The following is a 12407-nucleotide window of genomic DNA, read 5'->3' on the forward strand; positions in this document are numbered from 1 at the left end:
AGATAGTATTAAGGCATGTCTTATATTGGGACCTATTTTGTTATGTATGTACTTTTCTGATCTCCTGATTATGAGCCAAGACCTCTGGTTAAGCAAGTTTACAGGCTATAAACTGGGAGTCACTGAAAAGTCTCTGACACCAAAGTCCTTCAGCAAGAACTTGCAATTTTAAATACCTGTTACAGTAAGAATGTACTCAAATTACATACTAAAAAGTGCAATATTGTCACATTTGGTAAACAACACCTCCTCCATCGTACAACATACACAATACCCAATTCCAAAAAGAGAATGTCGTTAATGACCTTGGAACTTGGGTTGATAATTCCCTGTACTCTGGTCATCATCTAAGAACAATATTCAGAAAGTCCCTCTACTTAGCACATTTAATTGCCAAAGAAATATCACCTAGATCTAAAGAGATCATTGCCTCTTATAGTCAGCATTAATTAGGCCAATTATTGAATGTAATGCCTCCTTTGAGATGTACCTCTCTAGACATATCAAAAGACCCCAGAGATTACTAAGAAGATCACTGGCTTAAAAACTTAAGTTACCAGAAAAGATTGGAAACAATTCCCATTTTTTTCAGTATCTTATGTACCTTTGAAGGGATATCTATACTTTGTCTGCTGTGCCAAAAGGGACACAGGGATCCTGGATTTCCTGTTTCTCCACAGATCAAATAATTCCACATAAACAGACCCTATGATCTAAATTTTCATCAGAAAATAAATAAAACATGGTGGGGAGATCAGTTCATTAAGCAACACATTTCCACCTCTAAAATAGACTTCCACATCAAATCAAGCAGTGTGATGCATTATCTTCATTCAAACAGGAACTAGATGTGTGGGTGGGTATTCACAAATTTACCCTTGGCATGATTAGCTTAGCCCCTCTTGAAAAAGTAGGTTCTGTCTAAAGGCAGGAACTGGCAAGATGTCAGTGGTCATAAGACTCAATTGCCTTATATTTTCCAGATTCCTATGATTTTATAGTAGTAATTGCGTATGCCAAACTTCCAAAGAGTGCCATATGATTCTATTCTAGTCATAAAGGAGTGATGTACTTGTCTTATTATTTAATTTGCTATCCTTAAATTCACTTCTGTTACTTCATAATACAGTTTCTCTATACTTGCTTACCTCTGGTTTTCTTTGTGGAAGGAGCTTGGTATTGCACAAGCACACGCTGATTGACTATTATTTCAAGTTGTTGGCACCTACTTGCTTTCCTCCTGTCCCCCCCGAGCTCTCAAAATTACACTTTATGGAGCATGCCCCCTTTTCTCAATCAATTATTCAAGTTTTGAAGGAAAAGAAAAAAACAATAATACCTCCCACACCATCAGAATTACTAAAATGCTGAAAGCATTATGTACAGCATATATATTCTGGTAAGCTATTAAATATCATTTCAACCAAAATATACTTTAAACTCTTCCAGAGAAAAAGCAGATATGCTTCGCACATACTAAACATTAACTCCACAATTCTCCATTCAGTCAGCAGTAATCAGTACCTATACCACTGGACCAGATTAACTTCACAACAATAGTTATTGCATAAATCCCTTCACATTATGTATTATCTTCAATTTTTAATTATTTTCATTCAACACATCATATGTGCAAGATTGCACTCTAATAACTGTGGAGGAGAAGACATGGGTATTCTAGATGTCTTGAGGTATATTTTAGAGTTTTTTTAACAACCGTTTCATCCATTTCAGTCTTGCTCTTCACCTTTGCAATTTCCTGCATCTTTTCCATTGGTTTGCTATGGTATAAGTGGCATTTTAGAGCTTTTCTGTCTACATTTTCATCCATTGATTGCCTCTGCAAAAATCACAAAAGAAATTTAGTTTTCTTGCAATGAAAACTAATTTGTATCTAAAACGTAATATTCAGAACTGACAAAATAAAAGTTTACAATGAACTGAGAAGATAGATGCTTGCAAGAATGCAATAATTATATCTGGAAGTAGTACTTGATTTCATACTCCACTGCCTCAGAAAACAGTCATCTGCTCTGTATTCTTCTGAGTTTAGATTGAGATGAAATTGAAGGCAAAAATAGCCACAGTCATATATTTCAAGTTATTGTTGTCATATGTATAGACAGCATGCCTCTCCACCCCTAACCTAACAGACAGCCACAATCTGTGTACCCTGCTTATGACATACTTAGATGAAACTAAAAAACAGATAGAACATAACATATTTCAACCTGTTTCTGCCAGACATAATAAAGTGAATGACTCCTTACCCCATTCACCAAAATGTTGCCATATGTATATGCGTCTGATTTTTGATTGTGAGCAAAGTAAAAGAAATAATGATTACAGTAATGTTTCAAACATGATAATCTCAGGCAATACACTGCTTTTAGAAACACTATATGGACCTTATGTACATACCTTCAAGGTTTCTGAGGAAAGTTAAAGAGAGAGAGAGAGAGAGAATGACTACACTGTTCTCAGATGCACACCTTTAAGGTTTGTGAGCAAAATTAAAGAAATAATATCTACACTATCCCTAACCCCCCATGTAATTTACAGTGACCTTCTCTACAGAGCTTTGTGGAGAGCCAGTTTTAGATTAGGTGGATTTGAGAGCACAGGCAACTAATAAGCCGTTGTCAAAATCTACTTATTTAACCTGAGGTGTGAAGGGTCACCAGGCCTCCAGAAGTTCTGAGGGTCCTACTGTTCTATGATGCATTTTATGCCTTATTTTTTGAAAGGTGCCTTCTTAACTTTTTACACCACTCAGAAACCCAGAAGAGTTAAGCAGTATGTGTATGTGCCTGGCAATATCATGTAGACCACAGATAAAAAAAAGCAGTGTCATTTTGCAGACACACACACACACACACACACACACACACACACACACACACACACACACACACACACACACACGCACACTCTTGCATAGAAGTTAACCAGTGCCATGGAATGTGAAACAGCAATGATATTCACTGCCCCACTCTGCCAATGAGCAGTTGTTTTCAGACAAATCCTGCTACTGCCAGACAGTTAAAGGCAGTAACTTATCATGTAACTCTGCTGGTGAATCCCTGTTTGCCAACTTCATTGGCAAAACCTGGAATTCGTTGCCAAACTATATAACCCTACAATCCTCCAAAAGTCTCTTCAAAAAAAAAAAAACCTCAAACAGTATCTCAAAGTGAATTGGCTATGCCCATGTACCAACCTTGATTAAGTTATAAAGTAAAAGCATATTCTGCAATTATTATAACTTGTAACTACATCACCAAGCTGTGCTTCCAATCTGATGTCTATTACTTTTAATTCTCTGTCCATGACAATTGTAAGTCCCTACTAGGGAATCACTACTAACCCATTTTATATAATCACTTTGTTTTTATAATTGTTTGCTAACTTCTGTGTAATCTATGTAAGTTTGTCTTTGTGGAGCTTTTCTCCCTGGGCCTCCACTGAAAATGGACATGTATCCAGTTGGACTATCCCGGTAAACAAATGTAAAATAAATAAATAAAATAAAAAATGTGCAATCCTGATGTTCTTAATGGAATGTGAAATAAATTATGGCCAGCTTGTTAATCTTAAATACACTGCACCCCTACACACACACACACACACACACACACACACACACACACACACACACACGTGTAAGCCATAGCAATATTAATTTTACACTCATTTGAGCAAATACATTTCAGCACTACTTCTGCGCTGCACCACTTAGCTCCACTTAAACTTGAACTAATTATAAAAAAAGAAAAGAAAAGAAAAAAGGGGTGATAGGAAAGTTGTGAAATGGGGACAAGCAGGGAGAATACATACTTAAAGGCAGGTAGGGATGTGCAGGATGGGTGTAGGAAAGGGCCATAGCTCTCCATTTATTGTACAGCAACAGCTGTGCAGATTGAACAGAATTTGAAATTTGGAGCCTCAGACCCTAGTGAGAGGGTGAGGCCAACATAACTGAGTTGATTCATTCATGAAATAATTAATCATTACCAGTGGACATGAGTGTGAAATGGAGAGCTATGTATGGGGCGATATTTATTTGGTGGGACATGTGCCCTATTTTTAAAGTGAGAATGGAATGTTGGGGAAGGGATATAGGTATGTGTGGGGAGGTAAGTTGGGTAAGAGAGGTTGCATTTGCAGACAGACAAGACAGACAAGATAGCATAGAGTGGTGGTGTGTGACACATGAAATGGGTAAACACCTTGGACTGAGAGGGTGTTGTGGAATCAGATGGCAGCAGTATGACTGAGCTCCTCACCCATTGGCAATCAACACTGCTCCTTCACTTGTCCAAAGGTGGTTGTGCTGGAGGCTGGGCACCGGGGCCACCTTGCCCCTCCAGGTTGGCCAGTCTGCCATCAGTCCAGTGCAGGTAATTCTCATAACTACAATGCACTATCCTGTGCACCATCACTGGTAGCTGATCCCGTGTGAAAACCCCCCTCCATATCCGCTCCTGGGGGAGTATTTTCTGTGTCTCCTGAGGCAGTTCCACTCATAGGTGGTGCAGGGCCAGTGTAGGGGCCACCACCGGCTTGGGTCCCAGACGTGCTGGGACCCAGTGCCATGGGCAGTTGAGGTAGGGTAGGTGGATCACCAGGAACTGGCCTACCCAGTCAAGCTGTAGTGTTGAGGTATTTCGTGTGTATAGGTTAGTAATGAACATAATATTTAGTTATAACAGCATGCCAGAACATTGCAAATGACCCAGTAACATAGCATTGCATAGTATATGGAACACAACAATAAGTGAGATAACAGTCAGTATATTAACAGCATGGCAGTAACAAGTATGGCATAAGGCCAACAACATAGGTAATTCAGCATGTTATGTTAGTATGCAACCATTGTATTACATAACAATAATGAAACACAAGGCCCAACATAACATTTAGCGAGCAACATTTGTTAATAGTAAACCATAACCAATGTATATCAATAATAAATCATGATGAAGTAAAGGGGTGGTGGGAGAAAGAAATACAGTCCATTGGTACCAGTATAGGCTATGTAGTTTGTGACAGTACTGTTAATTACTCTACAGGTCTGCCCTTCCTTTATGTATAATGGTGCCCTATAGCTGCTGTAGCACATACCTACCTGTCAAGCTATCTGCATGGGACAGTATGGGCCAAGCTGTAACACCTGCAGGTACACAACTACAGAGGACTATTACATGTCAGGTGGACCTATATGACTGCCAAGGTGTACTGTGGACTGATGTAGTATGACTTTGCTATTGACATAATCATGCCAATCATAGATCTGTGACAGAGGGATTAGGTGATAGTGATTACAGTCCATTACAGTGTGACAGTAGAGAGATGTATCATTTACAGTACAGAGAGTAAACAACTATTATGCCATCCTTGTCAGGCATGGGGTTAGACTGTCAGCAAATGTACACAGACACACCAGGCACACAGCCATACCAAGATTTCACATTTTATTTATTGTAATATATTTTATTAGTATTGTACTTGCTGCCTTTATTTTCTGACATCTTATCACATTCCTGATCAATGCTGTTAACAGTCTTTTACTTCTGAACACACAAATAATTAACCTATAATAAGGGCTACTGCACCCATTTGTATGTAATTACTGTGGGGAGAAAATCTGTTAACAATACATAACTGATTCATTAATATTTATTAGTACTTGTCAATGGATTGAAACCCTGGTCTGTGAGTGACAAAATGTACATCAGACACAGCGTTTAACAAACTGAGCTCCTGAGCCACTGCTGACTATTGGCTGCCTGATATTTGCCTAGAGCTCACCTGGAAACAAAATATGACCTTGTAATAGTAGTACAGTTTTATACAAGATTGCAGTGACAGTTGAACACACATGCATGAGATTCATGCATGACAAAGATACTGGGTAAACTGTCCATTAATACATATAATGCAAGTGTAGACAATAAACTCTTAGTGGGTGGAAATATCAGTGATGTATACAAACCATATTGGAGTATTGGGTTGGCTACCTGACCCATATACAGTTCAGATAGTATATTTGCAGTCTACAGCTATTACAGTCTCATACTTGCCTGCAGCACTGTACCTCACAGCAGGAATGCATATAGCTAAAATGCAATGGTTAACACAAGACAATCCTGATATACACAATAAACTTTGGGTGTTACTGGTATTGCTTCAGATGTTAGTGCAGAAAATTTCATAATGTCATATATCTTGTAGTACAGGTCTAAATCTACAGTTTAACCTAACACTCTTTCTTACCTAACCTTGAGTCAGTTAGTGGTATTCTTTGTGTTGTTATTTCAGAGAAGATGTCATACTCGATTTCATGAACAACAGCCCTATTTACACACATATTGCACAACACAGCTTTATTAGGAGTACCTTCATGCAGTTTTTATCATATTTTCGAGTCTTTATTAAACATCATTTGGGATAATGCAGGTGTTGCAATACAACTATAATTCCATAATAATTGCAGTAGAATCTTATTTCATTAACATTATCAGGTTTAATACTTTAATCTTTATTGCACTATACTTTGCAGTAGACAGTTATTGCAGTGCAGCCCTACGTCCACATTCATTGCATTACACAAATCTGTACCATATGTACCTACTGGCAGTGACTGAATTACTTTATCTTGTGTAGTTAACTATAGATTGCAAATTAATCTGTACTCACCACACTCATGGCACAACCTGGCCAGGCACCCTGCATGGACCTCTAGGTTGCGAGCTCTCTCCTCTGCAGCTGTAGGGAGAGAAGCACACTATTATATGCACCTGTCTATCACACATTCAGATTAGGTATTGGTAAAACAATGCTAACAGACAGTACATACAAATTTGTGGAGCATTCCCTTCCCAAGCATCCTGGACCCAGGGGTCCAGAAGTCCTCTCTTTCGCTGCTTCAGATCATATAAATGGTGATGAACCTGCTCACTTATGCAGGGGATACCTGTTGCATTGGTGAGATCATGTGCCAGCTAGTTGCAGGCCTCTGACTTATACTCTGATCCCTGGTACTGTCCCTGCAGCAGCCATACATGATAGCATTCCACTAGGAGTCCAACCATGACCCTGGACTCCAGAATGCCCCACCTCTGCAACCGGAAGTTTGCACCCTCTTCAACACCTGCCATAGTTCCTGCATGGTTCAAACTCCAACAGGTTATGTTTTATTCCTGCCTGTTGCACTTAAATAAGACTGTTTTCCTGCCCTTGCACATCATTGGGTCATTTAAAAAAATGTGGGGCGTTGCTTGGCACTACACAAACTAGCTTAGCTGAGCTCAGTAATGCTTAGACTAGCAAATGCTGAGCAGTGCTTCACACCACTTAGCAATGTACAAAACAGCTAAGTGGTGCTAAAACATTCCTTGATTAAGCAGTGCTTGGCAAGGCTTAGCTGTGGTTAGCAGAGCTTAGCTGAGTGCAGCAAAGCAGGATTTAAAAATAATTGGCGTAATTTGCATTTACAAAATAAATGGCTAATAATCTGTCTGTGTATTCGAACCCTGTACGTACTGCACATAAGGGTGTCACTCTAACCATCTGGCTATGTGGACATGTAGAATTCTGCTATACTTTTACATATACTTCTCTACTATGTTTAAGCATCACTGAGCACCACTGTACACCTTGCAAACCCACTCAGGTATGCTTAAACTTTACCTTTGCATTCATAATTAAATGTTTTCGGTTTCTATTTTTAGATGTCTGGCATGTGTAATTGCTGTATGCTATGCTGCGCCACGCCATGCAAACATAAAAAATAAATAAAATTTAATACATATGTGCACATTGACATACTGCACTTTCACAGTGCAGGGGGTGTGTTACTCATCTCCGGACACAGTAACACACTCCCTACACTGATTCAATAACTGTGTTACATGGCTCTCCCTCAGTAACGTGCCTTCCTTAATATGCATGGTGTGCTACCAAAGGGTACCACCTACACAGCCACTGTACCTTCTGTTTAGGCTTTTCACTATGCCTACATGGATTTTATTAAATCTGGGGCTAGTCATAAAAATGTGAATATTTTCTGGAAGATGTGTGTTAAATTATAGAAAGTCCTTTACTTTTATATGAAGCACATGTTACTTATGTTTAAAGATATTGGACCCATAACCTCAGTATCCAACAGAGCTTTACATGTGTCTGAATTTTTGTGTAGGTTGTAATACCTTAGGACTTTACCTTATGCATACTTTTTTTTGCAGTGTAGTCCAGTAAATGTTTTGTGACCAAGTGTCTCATCATCTTTCATGACTGACTATCCACTGATCTTCCCAATATGGTGGAAGTTTTCTTCCTTCAAACACATCTAGGTTTGATACACTGGGGAAGAATTTTGAGCTCTTTGGCAAATTCATTTAGGCATTGTGATGGAGGCGTATGTGGCCTCACACTGAAGTGTGTCCCATTTACTTAAGTGGGAGGATTTATATGTCTGGGTTAGCAGTTTTGTTTTTTTGATTTATAGAAGGGCAGAGGTGAATGAATATAGTGCATAAAATTACAAGCCAGGACAAAGACAGTGAAGTATTCAGGTGTAGTAGAGAGAGAAGTGAGCAAACACTTACGGAAAACTCAAGAAATGCTGCAAATATGTTTTCAAAGAATGGTGCTTTCCTCCTTGGCTACTGCTGTTAAAATTCTTGTTAAGACGCTTCTCCTTGTTTCTTTTTTAAAATAACTTTTATTAAAATGATTTAAAACAAAAAACAAAATAAAAGCTACAACCTAACCATTTGAAAGTTAGCACTGTAATGCAAAAAAGAGAGATGAGCGCTTTCGGTTTATCAACCTTCTTCAGATCTGCTTAACATTTGCAGCTGCTTCTATTTATATTCATGCTGCTTACTTAGAGTCATCCCCCACAACCAATGGGAGTCTCTATACTAATTCTTGATGTACTTGTAATCCAATCCGATGTTCTGGTTCTTGTTTCTTGGAAGCCAATTACATTCTTCCATGCAAATAAGTTTTAATAAATCTACCAATGTTTATTTGTTCCTTTCTCTCAACTAATTTGCTATTTTTTTTCTTTTGCTCCTATGGCTTGTGTGTATCTTGTTGCAAGATGCAGGCTCCACCTTTTTATGTCATGTTCTTATTTGCCTTTTGTAAAAACTAATCACTCTCCCTGCATAGGATTTTTCATATATTTCGCCTCTATATTGGAGGCGTCTGTCTGCCTATAACAGAGCTGCAACCTCTTCTCTTTCACGGGTTGTCTTCATTAGGTAAACCATAAGTACAGTGGCTTTCTCCTTTGTTTTTAAACATATGATCAAACACTTTCTTGTAAATGCTCTTACTTCCATGTCATCAGGTCTCTTTCAAACTGATAGCGCTTACTTAACTACATAAATGTGCTTGCTAACTCACATCATAAATCATAAACTTTTTTTATTTTGTATTTTGCTTCTTAATATCAAGTCTCTTTCTGACTGAGTGCTTGCTTATATTCGAAGATGTACTGCTGATTCCTGCTATTCTATCTGAATTTTACTTTGTACAGAGCTCTTTAATCAGTCTTATTAAGAAGCTATCCTAATTGTTTTTTAATGTTATGTAATCCATTGGTTGGCAAATTACACTTCTCCTTTTTCTCCCATACTAATTCCAGACTCTTTGAAAGTTTCTGGTGTCACTCTAAGGGGATCCAGTATCTGTCTGCCTGGGATGACATGATTGACAGACCTCGATGCTTTGCCAGAGATGGCCTGCATCTGTCACCCTTGGGCTTCCAGATACTGGCCAAGGCTCTTGCTACCCCTATAGTGCCGTTTTTAGGTGGTGTTTCAAAGACCAAATTAGTACTGTAACAGCTACAAACAAATGCAATCTGAGGGTCATGTTGTTCAATGCTAGAAGTCTAAATCTCAAAATGCACTCGCTCGAGGTACTCCTTAAAATGGAGAACATCGACATTTGTGCTGTAACAGAGACCTGGCTCAAGGCAGCAGAAAGCACCTCTGCACTACCAGGCTATAACTCATTCCACACCTTTCGGCCTCAGAACTTGGACTGAAGCTCCAAAGGCAGTGGTGTTTCCGTATTCACAAAGGATGCGCACACCTCCAGACTGGTAGCCCAACATAATGCATCAGAGATACTTCAGGTGCAGCTAACTGGGTAAGACAGCGATTCAGATCATAACCAGCTATAGGTCCCCAGTCATGTCCCAAGAATCGCACTCCATGTTCCTAAGGACCCTGGAGAATATTAGGGTCCAACCTAACACTCTCTTACTAGGAGACTTCAACTACACTTCCATTAATTGGGTAAACTACTCATGTACCAATACACTTGCCCAATGTTTCCTGGAGTTCATTAATTCCAATGCTCTGGACCAGCTTGTTCTTACCCCCACTATAGGTAGCAACATCCTTGATCTGGTCATTACTAATATGGGCAACTGTTGCTCTACCCCAATAGTCAGCTTCTCCCTGGTTAGATCTGACCACAAACTAATCACCTTGGAAATTCACATCTCTCCCACTCACCTAGCAAAGGTAACCACCATGAAAAACTTCTCCAAAGCTAACTTTGGGATCCCAAAAACAGAGGTGGCTAACTTCACAGCACCCATGCAAATGGAGAATAGTTGCGTGACCGCAGAATCATACACCAATGCACTGTACAAACGCGTACAGAAATGCACGGATCTTGCCATGCCCAATAGAACCAAGACACTCTCCTCCAAAAAAAGGAAGCCAATCTGGTGGTTCCCTGCCATAAAGAAACTCTACAACAGAAGGAGGAAACTGATGTGGAATAAGGTGAAGTCCCAAGACTGGAAAAACTCCCTTATCTGCCTCAACAAAAAGTTGAGATCCCTCATCAAATCTTCTAAAGCTAGGTATGAAAATAGAATTGTGGCAGATAGTAAAGACAACCACAAGGCCTTCTATAGTTATGTAAAGAATCTCCACTGCAATACCCAGATTTGCTCTGAGCTACTGCACAATTGTATCTCCTATTGCAAGCCAACAGATATTGCCAGTATACTGGCTGACAGATTCAGTGCCAACTTTACTCCTCTCCCCCCCCCCGAAAGGACCATTCGCAATACCAGTAGATTGCCAGGCACCCAGTATTACTGCTGCACACATTAAAACAGCACTGTCCAAGGCCAAGAATACCACTTCTATGGGACCTGACAATATCCCTGGTTGTGTTCTACATGAGCTACAGAGTGAATTGGCACCTCACCTGTGTGCCCTGTTCAATCACAGCCTCACCTCAGGCTTTGTCCCTGCTGAATGGCACACTGCTACAGGCATCCCTCTCCACAAAGAAGGAGTGACTACAGACCCTGGGAACTATCGCACCTTTAGCCTGACGAGTCTGATATGCAAAGCTATGGAATGCATCATCATGGACCTAATAAACAAGGGTATAGGGAATCTCCAAACACTGGATCCCACACAGTTTGATTTTGTGAAAGGTAGATCATGCCTGCTCAACTTGTTTGAATTCTTTGAGTCAGTCATCAGAACTGTGGATGAAGGCAAGGTGGTTTATACAACCTACCTTGAACTGGCCAAGGCTTTTGATACCATTCCCCACTCAGAAATCATAGAAAAACTCACTAAGCTTGGCATCAACCCCTATATCACTAGGTGGGTTGCAAACTGGCTCACAGATAGAACCCACAGTGTGAAAGTAGCTAACTCCAAGTCAGACTGCCAATTAGTCACGAGTGGTGTCCCACAGGGTTCGGTTCTGGGTCCTTTCCTGTTTGGTATCTACTTCTCTGAAGTTCAGGCCAACACGAAGGGACTATGGCTGACAAAGTTCACAGATGATTGCAAGTTGGGAGCTATTATTAACTCCCCAACTGATGTTGACATCCTACAGAATGGCCTCACTGTGACCAACGACTGGTGCCAAAACCATGGCCTTAAGCTCAGTGCCAATAAATGTGTCATCATCCCCTTTGGGAAAAACCTGGTTCCCATGAATTACCACATTGATGGTAGTCCACTGAACACAGAAGGTGTTATAAGAGATCTGGGAACACAGGTTGACAGCAACCTCTCTTTTGATCTTCACATTGTCAGCGTTTATATTACTCTATCGAATGATTTAAATAGCGAGCGCTATTTCATTGTACCTAAAATATCTAAACCACAAAATATTGAGCATACAGAACAGCAAGTTTTTTCCCCAGGGAAAAAAAAATCACTGTTCTAAAACACAAACACACAACACAAGTACACCAAAATAAATAAACTACACACATATACACTTAACAAAACCATAATTCTAACCCTACACTACTACCTATCCTCTCACCTTAACCCAACCCTAACCCTAAAGTCCCTAATTAACGCACACTCACCTTACCTTCTCCCTACCCCTAAACTCCC

General features: G+C 39.7%; 1 long non-coding RNA gene across 1 annotated transcript in view; it reads right to left on the reverse strand.

Annotated features, from left to right (window-relative positions):
• Window positions 1-1582: 1582 nt before the first annotated feature.
• The window catches only part of LOC122801364, a 165566-nt gene continuing 154741 nt past the window's right edge, over window positions 1583-12407 (reverse strand). Inside the window, exon 3 of the long non-coding RNA XR_006364691.1 lies at window positions 1583-1840. This is a non-coding gene — a long non-coding RNA (uncharacterized LOC122801364). The remainder of the gene's footprint in view (window positions 1841-12407) is intronic.

This window comes from Protopterus annectens, chromosome 4.part1, assembly GCF_019279795.1.
Source record: "Protopterus annectens isolate FY-2018-M chromosome 4.part1, PAN1.0, whole genome shotgun sequence".
NCBI lineage: Eukaryota > Metazoa > Chordata > Ceratodontiformes > Protopteridae > Protopterus > Protopterus annectens.